This window comes from Mustela lutreola, chromosome 3 (genome assembly GCF_030435805.1).
Source record: "Mustela lutreola isolate mMusLut2 chromosome 3, mMusLut2.pri, whole genome shotgun sequence".
In the NCBI taxonomy this organism is placed as follows: domain Eukaryota; kingdom Metazoa; phylum Chordata; class Mammalia; order Carnivora; family Mustelidae; genus Mustela; species Mustela lutreola.
The window spans coordinates 158321574-158334624 of NC_081292.1; positions in this window are offsets into that span (position 1 = coordinate 158321574).

Here is a 13051-nt window from a genome sequence, read left to right on the forward strand (position 1 = left end):
AATGATGAGCCACACCTTTGCAATGCTCCATGTGAATTTATGAAAGACATCATCATACTTTTTCTAACTAGAGGCTACCTATTTCATGGTTTCTTTTTTTCTTTTTAAAAGAGGAACCTAGATTTATATTTCAAAGTAGTGTGCAGTCTCAGTACTAATTAATTAGTAAGACGTCCAAAGAAAAGAAATACATATGAAATAAGTTCTCATTGCTTTTTAAATATCATTTCTTTTACCTAGCCACACTATGGGTGTTATACTCACATTCTTTAACTTTTAAAAGACTCCTTATGGTGAAAAACCTGTATCATCAGGCCTATCCTATACTTAAAATCCATATACTCGGTTAAATTCTAAAATTTCTTAATGAGTTGATAATAAAAGTTTTTGACAAAAAGACCATTTATAAATGTATGTTATGAAACATTCTTTGACATTCATTTCTATTCATCTTGACAGTAAAAAAGTTTCAAACATAGAAATGGACAGAAAAGTACAACGAGCAAGTCTAACTTAAATAATCACTTAAACTTAAGTCATGCAAGGAACGTTTATTATAATAGAAGTACTTGAAATTACATGGGAAAAAGCTACGACAATTGGCAGATTATGATTCAAGTACCTGTAAATTTTTATGACACTGTAATGTTTTAAAAAACGTTAAGAATAGGGAATCCATATGCTATTCCGTTTAGGATAAATTAATAAAATTCTGCATATTCTTATCTACCTTGGAGATATTTTTGTGGTGTCTTCACTTAAATTCAAACTACTGTAAATCAATTCAGTAATAGTTACTGAAATAAAGAGAAAGAAGATAAAACCTTGAATAAATGTACCAAGAAAAAAACATTATAGTCTTGGCATGTTTATAGTTCAACAGGACATTAAGTTAGCAATTCAGCAAAAAATGAGCCTTCCAAAATATTTAAAAGTGCTGATTTATTCTTTCATACAACCAGGCTAGTGATTTCTTTAAAGATCTCATCGATACGTAGACATTTATTTCTCTTTGAAGCCGCAGATAGTTTATTGCACTTTAGTAGTCCAGGAGCATTCTTTTTTCCTTCCTTCCTTCCTTTCTTTCTTTCTTTTTCTTTCTTTTCTTTTCTTTCTTTTTTTTTTTTAAGAGAGAAAAACCAGTTTTTCTCTGGATTGAACACACGGTTTTGGTGGTTTTGCTATATGAAATAGAGTAAGGCTACTTTTGAGAGTCTGCTATTTATCTCTTAAAAAAAAAAAAAACACTAAAGTTTGACTGACACTAATTTCCTGAACAAGATACCCTGGAAACTCCAGTTTATCTCATAAAATCATAACAGACAGGGTTTGTGATGTCCCCTCTGCAAGATTCTTTATTCTGTCAGTTTATAGCATTTGAAATGACGGAAAGAGATGCGTTCCTTTCATATGCCATCCAGGAGAACAGAACCTGTCACCAACAGTGTAATGTGCTGTGTATTATCACTCTGAGTGATCCAGAGGCCCAGAGACTGTCATCTTTTTAGACTGTACAAGTCAACACAAATAAAACTGAGAAGGCAAATGATAATGTCTGAGATAGAGCCAGGCTCATTCTGGCCATTACTTTTTATTCAAACCTTAGAGATGACATGATGTGAAAAATGAGCCTATGTCTAGTTCAGTGCCCATTAGTGTGTGAGCACATTATCTTCCACTTTTCACATTGAATCTCTCTGTACTCACTCTGCCAGTTATAGCTCGGCAGCTTGTCAGCTTAAGGGGTTTTAGACTTCCTTTTTTTTTTTTTTTTTGTTCAACTTTATATAATTATAAATAAAAAGGAATATTATCTCTCTGTTGATATTTTGCAAACATTTTGAGATACTTGTTCACAAAATTAGTCACAGTATTTCCTATTTCCTTGAGATCATTCTTTTGCCTGTTGTTTTGAACATAAAATAACCACTGAGAATGATTTTTAAAAATAAATAGAATTTGCATTTAAATAAATAAGCTGAGTATTTTAATCTACACTGAGTAAGACATGATTGCCCCCTCATTTCCTATCTGTGATAAATATTATAGTTTTTCCATATCTAAATACCTCAGATATTCCTTATCAAAAAACGAATACACAGTATAATTTTGTGCCATGTAAAAGACTCAGGGATATTTGTTTTCTGTAGTTACTTATCGCTGAAGAAAAACGTGATGAATATTTTTACAGTCCTGTCAGTTACCAGAACCTCACTTTGCCTCCATAGACATAAAAGAAACCATCTCTGTGCCTGGTGATGTGGAGAAATCAATTAATTTATCATATCACTCTTTAAGTGTCACATTATTTTGGCCAGGGGTAGCAAATTGAACTATGAAAATGTACTTTTCAACAACTCTATTGGATAGAAAACCTGACAGCCCTCAAAGTGTAGATCTGCCATCTTCAAAAATAGCTGAAACTACACACATACACACATACACACACATTTGAAATAAAAATCCAGTTTTTGAAGAGTTTTTAACTTGCTCACTAACATTGTCAAAAACTATAACAAATTCCTATTTTTCCCCATTTGTAATCTTTAATTATCCCCAATCTTCTCAAAATATTCTGTAACTACCTTGTAGGTAGAATTAGACACATTTAAAAAGGATTCCTGGGACGCCTGGGTGGCTCAGTGGGTTAAGCCGCTGCCTTCGGCTCAGGTCATGATCTCAGGGTCCTGGGATCGAGTCCCGCATCGGGCTCTCTGCTCAGCCAGGAGCCTGCTTCCCTCTCTCTCTGCCTGCCTCTCCGACTACTTGTGATTTCTCTCTGTCAAATAAATAAATAAAATCTTAAAAAAAAAAAAAAAGGATTCCTAAGGATATAAATATCAAATATGAGATAGTTATGATTCAATTGTTTAAGTTACAAAGTGATTTATTAAAATAAAATAAAAAGCCATCAGCATTGAATATGACTTGAAAGATGGGATTGGTGATTTTTTTGGACAGTTACTGCATATTTAGTTTTTCCATGATACCATCATTTACTATTGCCTTCGTGTTTGATTCTATTCCATTTTGTGGCCACAGAAGGAGCCTAAACAAATCTGAGAATCTTAGAAGTCGAATTTCTTATTAGCAAATTTTCATATGCATCCTGTATAGGAGGGTAACGGCAGGTTTTATGATGAGCTTTGTTTTACGCTAGACTCATCAGCCTTCCCCTCTTAGACTGAAGCATTGTTTGGGTACCATAATTTCTTACATCAGAAAATGGTTTACAATGTTTTCAGTTCTTTTCTGAAATGTCAATGATAGACATTACTGTCTGTGCAGAAGTTAAATGGTACCACATTGGAACAATGGTAGATGCAGAGTATTTATTTTAACTTCGTCTTCCATTTTCTTCTGCATGGATTATCATCCTCTGTTATTTATGGCAAGAATGATGGCCTGAATGTACAAAATGGTGTGTACTGTCTCAGAGAGATATTAAAACAACTATGCTGACTTTCTGTGGTGAATATTTGTCCAGAAATCACAATGTTGGCGACATGAGTTGAAATTTATTCCTAAAATTCCAATCCAAATAACAAATAGATTAGTAGTCCAATGAATGACAACCTTTGAGAGAAACCAAAACCTTATGGGAAGGTGTGAGATACTGACGGTGCATGATATAATATAATATTTCACCTTTTGTTTGTGCAATATTTCAAAGAGTTTTATACTAACTATGAAACGGTTTTATTTTATCTAAAAACCAAAACATTCAGATGGACTAAAATTAAACTGGAACATTTTTATTATATTTTAAATTATTCTTTAATATCACTTTTTTTTTTAAGAATCATGGAGATTGAAATAGCAGCGGGTTTTTCAACTATTAAAATGGTATTTCCGAAAAAGAAATACCCTTTAAAATTTTGAGAACCTACTTACCTCAATGACATGAATAGAATAAATGAGTGATTATTTTTCACTCTTTATGATTAAGCCCACTGCTTTTTTACTTTTCTTACTATGATGTTGTCCTTGGCACATATATTACTGAGAGTAGCTACAAATACTAAAGTAAAATGATATATTCATTGCCAATGGAAAGCTGGCATTGAAGATAATCTGATTCATTGGCAAGAAAAATCTGTTACCAAAGACATCCAGATAACAAATAATCTCTAGTAATTTGAATCGTACTCCCAATCCCTTTTTATTCAGAATGAGCTTAGTATATGTGTACTGTTTTCATAAAAAATTCACTGAATAAACAATACATTCTTTATTTTCCAACACCTGTGGGTTTTTTTCACTCTTTTTATCTTCCTTGTTCATAAAAAATATCAAGTACCTTATTTAACCCAGTTATTATATTTATATTTTCCAAAGAAGTATCTGGTTGATGACATTTCTAACCTTGAATGGCCCAGTTTCCTAGACTTGTTGTCATCCCAATACTTTTTCACTCTCCTATTAAAGAAAGATTTTTTTTTTTTTTGTAATGGAGGTCAAATATTTTTCTAGATTTACATACTATCATTGTTCTTTATTTGATTATCAGAATACTTCCACGGGCATTTGGGTGGCTCAGTGGGTAATGCCTTTGCCTTTGGCTCAGGTCATGATCTCAGGATCCTGGAATCCAGCCCCCATGTCAGGCTCTCTGCTCAGCAGGGAGCCTGCTTCCCCCTCTCTCTCTGCCTGCCTCTCTGTTTACTTGTGATCTCTTTCTCTCTATATCAAATAAAAATGAATCTGCAAGTATTTTTTTTAAATTTTATTCATTTATTTGACAGACAGAAATCACAAGTCGGCAGAGAGGCAGGCAGAGAGAGAGAGGAGGAAGCAGGCTCCCCGCTGAGCAAAGAGCCCAATGCGGGGCTTGATCCCAGAACCCTGGGATCATGACCTGAGCCGAAGGCAGAGGCTTTAACCCACTGAGCCACCCAGGCGCCCCTGCAAGTATTTTTTTAAAAGATTTTAATAAAATATTTGCAGATTCATTTTTACCAAAGACAGTATATTTAAAAATTGATTAATAATCTACAGATATAAAATCATATTGCAATAGAATTTTATGTTTTTATTTTTTTTAAAGATTTTCATATACTCAGAGGAAGAGGAAAAGATTAACTGTTCAAGACACCAGAATTAGAGAAAAACAGGACGGGGAGAAAGGATCACTTGTTCTAAAGGCTTAATTGCTAAGAAGCTCTTCATATTAAGTTCTTATGATACTAAAGAAACTGTCCCTTGGTGATATGGTGTTTAAAAATGTTACTAACTCTTACTTGCAAAGTTTTTATTTCATTAACACTAGGTTTCACAGGTATTCCAATTTCCAATAAGCCCTTTACTTTGAATAATTTTATGCTGCTAAATTAGTAAGTGATCTCACCAAGGGATTAATGGATGTTAAAAGGGGAGGGTCAGTTTTGTGCACCTCAAGACAATTGTATTGTTCAGGGCAGAAAATCATAATTAATCTTAAGTAGATTTATGCAGATCATCCAAAATCCACTGGAAATATATCTGGTAAATTAACTTTATTTTCCCCTCCAGTGTCCATTTAAGAAAGAGTATTGATGAGCAATGAAATGCAAAAAAAACAAAAAAAAAAAAAAAAAAAAGAAGAGAAAGAGACATAAAATTAAATAATCAATTAATGCACATTTTCAGAGTAGTCTCAACTTACTCTATTGTTGATTATACAATCACGGTAGAGGTTCTAGGCTACACAAAGGTAGAGGACCCTTCAAAAGGATAGCCATTAGAAGGAAATATTTATAACTGCTGGGAATTTGAGTTGGGACATTATTTTAATAGGATTTTTAAAATCTACACAAATCCACTAACAAAATAGACAAACAAAATAAGAAAGTTTTTTAAAAGGGACAATGTGATAAGATACTGAGAAACCATAAAATATGAATGAGTAGGACCCAATTACATCAAAACAAAGCCAAACAAATTTTGCTTCTCAAGAGTTAGTAGAATAAGGTAAATTGGAGTTGAAAAGTCCAAGAATCCTGGAATAGAGGGATAGCTAATAAACAGCTACCTCCAAAAAGAGAATATCCCACTGAGAATCCTCAAACAGGTCTAAGGAAAAGAACATGGCAAAACAGAAAAGACTTAAAGGACTCACTAAAGAGCTGTGAGGCTCTTAGAGTTGAATAGACATCAAATTGACTAGAATCCTACTTTAGTACTGGAGTTAAATAGATACTGAGTTTGGTGACTAGCTTCCATTTGTTCTTAACTGAGGAGTTTTCCTGGATCTAGAAGTTTCATCACTAAAAGAGTCACCCCAAACACAAGATATTTGGTTACATTACCTTAACGACATTACACATATTCTAAAAATTATTTTTTAGAAGGACAGAGACCTAAAACTATGAGAGAAAAAAATCCGGGAGTTGGGAGGGAAAAAACAACAACAACAAAATACCACATCAGGAACACCGAGTGTAAAGAGGAAAAGTTCACACATAAGGTTAAGCAGAAAGTTTCAGGAGTAACAAATCTCAAAAGAATGAAAGTAGCTATAAGAGGACTTTTAAAAATATATTCATGTTAATAACAGAAGATATTTTAAAAAGACATTATTTATTTACTTGACAGAGAGGGAGATTACAAGTAGGCAGAGAGGCAGGTAGAGAGAGAAGGGGAAGCAGACTCCCTACTGAGCAGAGAGCCCCATGCAGGGCTGGATTCCAGGACCCTGAGATCATGACCTGAGCCAAAGGCAGAGGCTTAACCAACTGAGCCACCCAGGCGCCCCGAGATATTTTTCTTATTAATGATAGCATAGTAATAAAAGAATAAAAAGAAGTAAAAAACAAAAAAGTAAATAAAGATAAATATTTAAGGAAAAAGGATAGAGAAAAAATTAAAAAATATTTAAAAATTAGCTGTGGGGGCGCCTGGGTGGCTCAGTGGGTTAAGCCGCTGCCTTCGGCTCAGGTCATGATCTCAAGGTCCTGGGATCGAGTCCCGCATCTGGCTCTCTGCTCAGCGGGGAGCCTGCTTCCTCCTTTCTCTCTCTGCCTGCCTCTCTGCCTACTTGTAATCTCTCTCTGTCAAATAAATAAATAAAATCTTAAAAAAAAATAAAATAAAAAATAAACAAAAATTAGCTGTGAAGTGTGTAAACCTGGTGATTCACAGACCTGTACCCCTGGGGATAAAAATATATGTTTATAAAAAATAAAAATTAAAAAAATTAAAATAAGCACAAGAGCAAGAAAAGTATTGTAAAAGAGAATATAAAATGTAGTTTAAAAACAGGGAAATAGACAAATATTTGAGAAAAGATATAGATTGAAAGAAAATTGAAGGGTGAAAGAAGACATACAAAAATTCAGTGTGTGTACAATTGAAGTCCTTTAAAGAAGAAAACTCAAGCAACGGAACACAACATATGCTAAAAATTCTAATTCAATAACATTTTCTGAAATTAAAAAATATTGAATGTGCACATTGAAAGGAATTATCATATACCCTAGAAAGTACACTTGGAGCTGTCAATACCAAGATCTATTTCTGTAAATCTATTAGTTTTCTCTATCTTTATTTTTAAAGATAGAGAAAAATACCTTTTAAGCAACCAGATGTAAAGATCCAGTCACTTTAAGTCAAGCCATTGCTATGTACCTTTGTATATTCAGATAACATTGTTTTGACAAACATTTCCTGGAGCATCTTCCAGAGGATAACTTTCAGCCAATAAAATTGTAGAAGCTGTTTTTCACAAGTTTTGGTGGTGAGTACTGAATATACTTAATAAATATACAACATTAAGTGAGGTAGATAAAAATTATAGAATGCCATGCAAATGTCATATGTAATGAAAAAAATGGTATAATACGACTAACAAAATGGTGAGGATAGAATATAAGAATGTATGTAAATTGTAGATTAACCTTCATGGGAGTTACTTATAGATATTAACTAGAAGTAAACTAGATGCTGGTGAGAAGGAAGGAAAGGAAAAGAAGAGGTTATTAGTAAATCTAATTATTCCTACGAGAGAATAAATAAAAATATTTAAGGAGATGATTACAATAGTACAATAGTGTACATATAATAATCATTGTAAGAATGAACTTCTATTATTCCCTCCAGTTCTACTTGAAATATAGAACTGAATTCATAGAAAATCTATTTTAATAAATAGAAACTAAGTGTATTATAGTATGGTTCCACTAGAAAACATGCAAATCCCATGAAATATTAAGATAAATATGAAAAATAAACATTTTTGTAGTACATTATCTATTATGTTATATACTTAAAACTTTTACATCCTATACATGAATTATATAATTATATAGTTATGTAAGATAAATTATATAAGTCATTTCAGCAATTAAGTGACCTATCTCCACAATTAAAATAATGTTCAGATTGGCTAAAAAAGGAAACCTAAATTCACTTGTTATGAAAGATGCATTTTTTTTTTTAATTTGACAGAGAGAGGGAGATCACAAGTTAGGCAGAGAGGCAGGCAGAGAGAGAGGGGGAAGCAGGCTCTTTGCTGAGCAGAGAGCCCAATGCAGGGCTTGATCCCAAGACCCTGAGATCATGACCTGAGCTGAAAGCAGAGGATTAACCCACTGAGCCACTGAGATGCCCCTGAAAGATGCATATTAAAAAAGAATTTCAAGGCTGCCTGGGTGGCTCAGTGGGTTAAGCCTCTGCCTTCAGCTCAGGTCATTATCTCAGGGTCCTGGGATAGAGTCCCGCATCTGGCTCTCTGCTAGGCAGGGAGCCTGCTTCCTCCTCCCTCTCTCTCTCTCTCTCTCTCTCTCTGTCTGCCTCTCTGCCTACTTGTGATCTCTCTCTGTCAAATAAATAAAATCTTAAAAAAAAAAAGAAAGAATTTCAGAATTACTAAAAATGAAGAGATGAGCAAAGATATACTAGGGAAACAAATTTAAACAAGGGATCACGATCTTCATAAACAAAGAAGAATTCACACTTCAAAAGATAGGAGTGAAGGATGTAAGGAAGGAAATGAAAGGAAAAAGAAGGTAAAAGTGGAACGGGGAGTAGGGGCAGAAGAGCAAGAGAAAGCGAAGAAAGGGAAAGTAAGAAGGAAGGAAGGGTGGAAGGAGGAAAAAATTAAACAAGCAAAGAAAGTCACTATAAAATACTAAGCGTAAAAATCAAAATACAGGGTCTACAAGTAATATTTATATTAATAAGAGAGCAACAACTTTTATAAAAACATAATGGAGAATTTAAAAGATAAATGAGAGACCCCTGGGTGGCTCAGTTGGTTGGACGACTGCCTTCGGCTCAGGTCATGATCCCGGAGTCCCGGGATCGAGTCCCGCATCGGGCTCTCAGCTCCATGGGGAGTCTGCTTCTCCCTCTTACTTTCTCCTTGCTCATGTTCTCTCTCACTGTCTCTCTCTCAAATAAATAAATAAAATCTTAAAATAAAATAAAATAAAATATAAATGAAAAGAAAAAACAATAAGAATAAGTTTAACACATCTCTCCAAGGGTGATTTAGGAAAAAAAAAAATATTAGGAGAACATAGTTGTAACTAGTCTGCAATGTAGATTTCACTGGTCTTGATGAGATGTGGTCTTAAAGAGCTGAGTGAATCTGAACACTGATATTTAACAATTATCTCTTTTTTTATATGAATTGTGCATTTATAAAAATATAAATAATACAAAAAAACTTTTCTGATGATAATGCAAATAAACAAAGCAAATTAGAAAATAATAAAATGAAGTGATGAAGCAAAGAAAGCCTTCCTTTTGTTAAGTTAAAAGTATATCATTAATCTGTTCATAATCAAATGACAATGAAAGTGAACAGAATTTTAAGAAAGTACAAATAATGAAAATAATACATAGGCATATCTCAGAGATTTTGTGGGTTTGGTTAAGTAGGTTATCCCGTTTACTGAAATTTTTAAATTTCTTTATTTTGCTTTTGTCTTGGCTACTTTTATGCTTTCTTTGAAATCTGTGAGTAGTGTGCTTAATTTATATGTTCCAACTAGTTTATATTATCGAGTTAAATACTCAACGCTAAGAATTCTCCTTAGAGTACTGTTTTAGCAATATCCCATACATTTTAATATTTATTTTTCTGGGGCGCCTGGGTGGCTCAGTGGGTTAAGCCGCTGCCTTCGGCTCAGGTCATGATCTCAGAGTCCTGGGATCGAGTCCCACATCGGGCTCTCTGCTGAGAGCCTGCTTCCCTCTCTCTCTCTCTCTGCCTGCCTCTCCATCTACTTGTGATTTCTCTCTGTCAAATAAATAAATAAAATCTTTAAAAAAAAAAAATAAAAAAAATATTTATTTTCCTTATTTTTTCTAAAAATTATTAATGTTTGGTCTACAGAATAATTTTAAATGATTTTTTAATAATTAGAAGGAAGCAACTTGTTTAAGATTTATTACTAATGTCTTGTTTATTTGCAAAGTTACCAACAAATAGTCCTAATATTTTTGCATTTAGCAAAACACAATGAGACTTTACTTGTAACCAAATATATCTTCAGTGTTTGTATATTTTCAGTGTGTTCATGAAAGGAAGACCTGCTCTCTATTTTCAAGGTATACAGTCATATTGGTTAAGTTTATAAGTATTATTTTTATTGTATTATCAACTGACTCCCTGAAATTCCATTATTACTTGTCCGTATTCCCTCTAATTTCTACTATATCAAAGTAGCTTCTAGGCTTTATATTTATAAAATATATATTTATAATTTTGTTACACCTTTGTTTTAAATTGTAGCCTTTAATTTAATAATATCCACTTGTTTCCTGAATTTTAATTTATTAATATTTTTTATTTATTTGGGTATCGGTGACACACAATGTTACATTAGTTTTGGGTGTATAACACAGTGATTCGACATCTCTGTATGTTATGCTGTGCTCACCACGAATGTAGCTACCATCTGTCACATTACAATATCATTGACTATATTCACTATGCTGTGTCTTTTATACCCATGACTTATTCATTCCATAACTGGAAGCCTGTACCTCCCACTCCCCTTCACCCATTTTGCCCATCCTACCACTGCCCTCCCCTCTGGCTGCCATCAGTTTGTTCTCTGGATTTACAGGTCTGATTCGACTTTTTGTTTGTTTATTCATTTTTGTTATATTCCACATATAAGTGAAATCATATGGTATTTGTATTTCTAAGTCTGACTTAACTGAAGTCTACTTTAATTGATAATAAGATCACAATATATGTTTCTTTCTGTTTACATTTGCCTTGTGCATGTTGCCTATAATTTTATTTTTAATGTTTCTAAATCATTTTTCTTTGGGTTTCTTGTAAAGAGCAATGAGCTATATTCTATGAATAAGTTTGATCGTTTTTTCTGTAATAGGTGAGCTACATTTATTTCACTTATTTTTATGATATGTTTGGCCTTAGTTCAGTTGTTTTAAAAGGCATACAAACATATATGAATACATATAAATACATGCATATGTATATGTAGGTAAAATATGTTATATATTGTATATATTCACACAGATATGAATATGATCTATTATTTTGCTGTTTTAGTTTTTCAGTTGTTTTCATTAGAAATTGGGTTCTGTTGATTACCTTTATACTTATGTATTATATAATACATTGTTGCCTCTTCTGTTAGATGGTATATATTGGTTTGCTGTTATGAGCAAGGATAAAATTAGCTTGTAACTTCTTTCCAGCACTAACTTCTTTCCAATAATATTATCTTCCTTATGTTTGTTTCTGTATTTGTAAACATGCTTTTATTTGTAATAGTTCATAACAGCCTTTTTATCTTTTGACAAATCTGTACATTTATTCTAGTTCCTAATATTCTTCCTTTTCCTTTCAACCAATAGACTAATTCTAAAATTATGAAATATATGCCTCCTTTGGAATTTCTCCTCTTGTTCCCAAATTTGACTGACATTTGAGAGAAAGAGAAATGGGGGCCGTTCATTTGTCACTTCCTGACACCCACAATCTAAAGCTGTATGTTCGGTCATGCTCTTTACTGAACATGAAACAAAATTTTCTTTGCAGTTTAAAGTCTTTGGCCTCGGTGCCCACTAGTGTTGTTGAGAAAGCCAACAAGCTCAGTACAATATACTCTAATGTCTAAAAACCATGCATATTAACTTTCATTTTTGTATGATTGAATCTCTGATTCAGCTGTTTCTAACAGCTAAGGACTGGGGAATCCAGCCCCCCTGTTCGCTAAGGCTGTCGAGTTCTACCCATTCATGCGCTAGAACCAAGGACTCATGAGTCCTAAGGTCAATATCTGAAGTTTTAATTTAAAGTAAAAACACTGCATGGGCATGTTTTGATGTTATATTATCATATCAAGTAATTTTTAATTTTGTGTGCATGAAATTGTTCTCAGCAAAATTCTTGTGTTTTTCCAGTGGGCGTCCAATGCATTCTGGGTTTTTGAAGTTTTATTTCTGCCAGGTTTTTCACCAGTTCAGATTCTGAATGTAAGTTAGCAATGTAAAGAAGCTAAGACCACATGAGTCCGCTCTGGTTTCAGGCAATGGACAGTATATTCTTTCCAGATACAACTGTGTTTTCTTTTCTTTCTTTTTTATTTTAATATTTTATTTATTTATTTGACAGACAGAGATCACAAGTAGGCAGAGAGGCAGGCAGAGAGAGAGAGAGAGAAAGGGAAGCTGAGCAGAGAGCCTGATGCAGGACTCGATCCCTGGACTCTGGGATCATGACCTGAGCCAAAGGCAGAGGTTTTAACCCTCTGAGCCACCCAGGTGCCCTGAGTAAATCTATTTTCTTATAAAAAAAAAATATTGAGGGGCACCTGGGTGGCTCAGTGGGTTAAGCCTCTGCCTTGGGCTCAGGTCATGATCTCAGGGTCCTGGGATTGAGTCCCACATCAGGCTCCCTGCTGAGCAGGGAGTCTGCTTCTCCTCTCCCTCTAGTGCTCCCCTGCTTGTGCTCTCTTTCCTTCCCTCACTCTCTGTCAAATAAATAAATTCTTTAAAAAAAATATTGATTTACATCATCAGTGATACTGACTGCATGATATTCCTTTGTTGAAATATATAAAAACTTATTGAACCTATTCCCAACAGG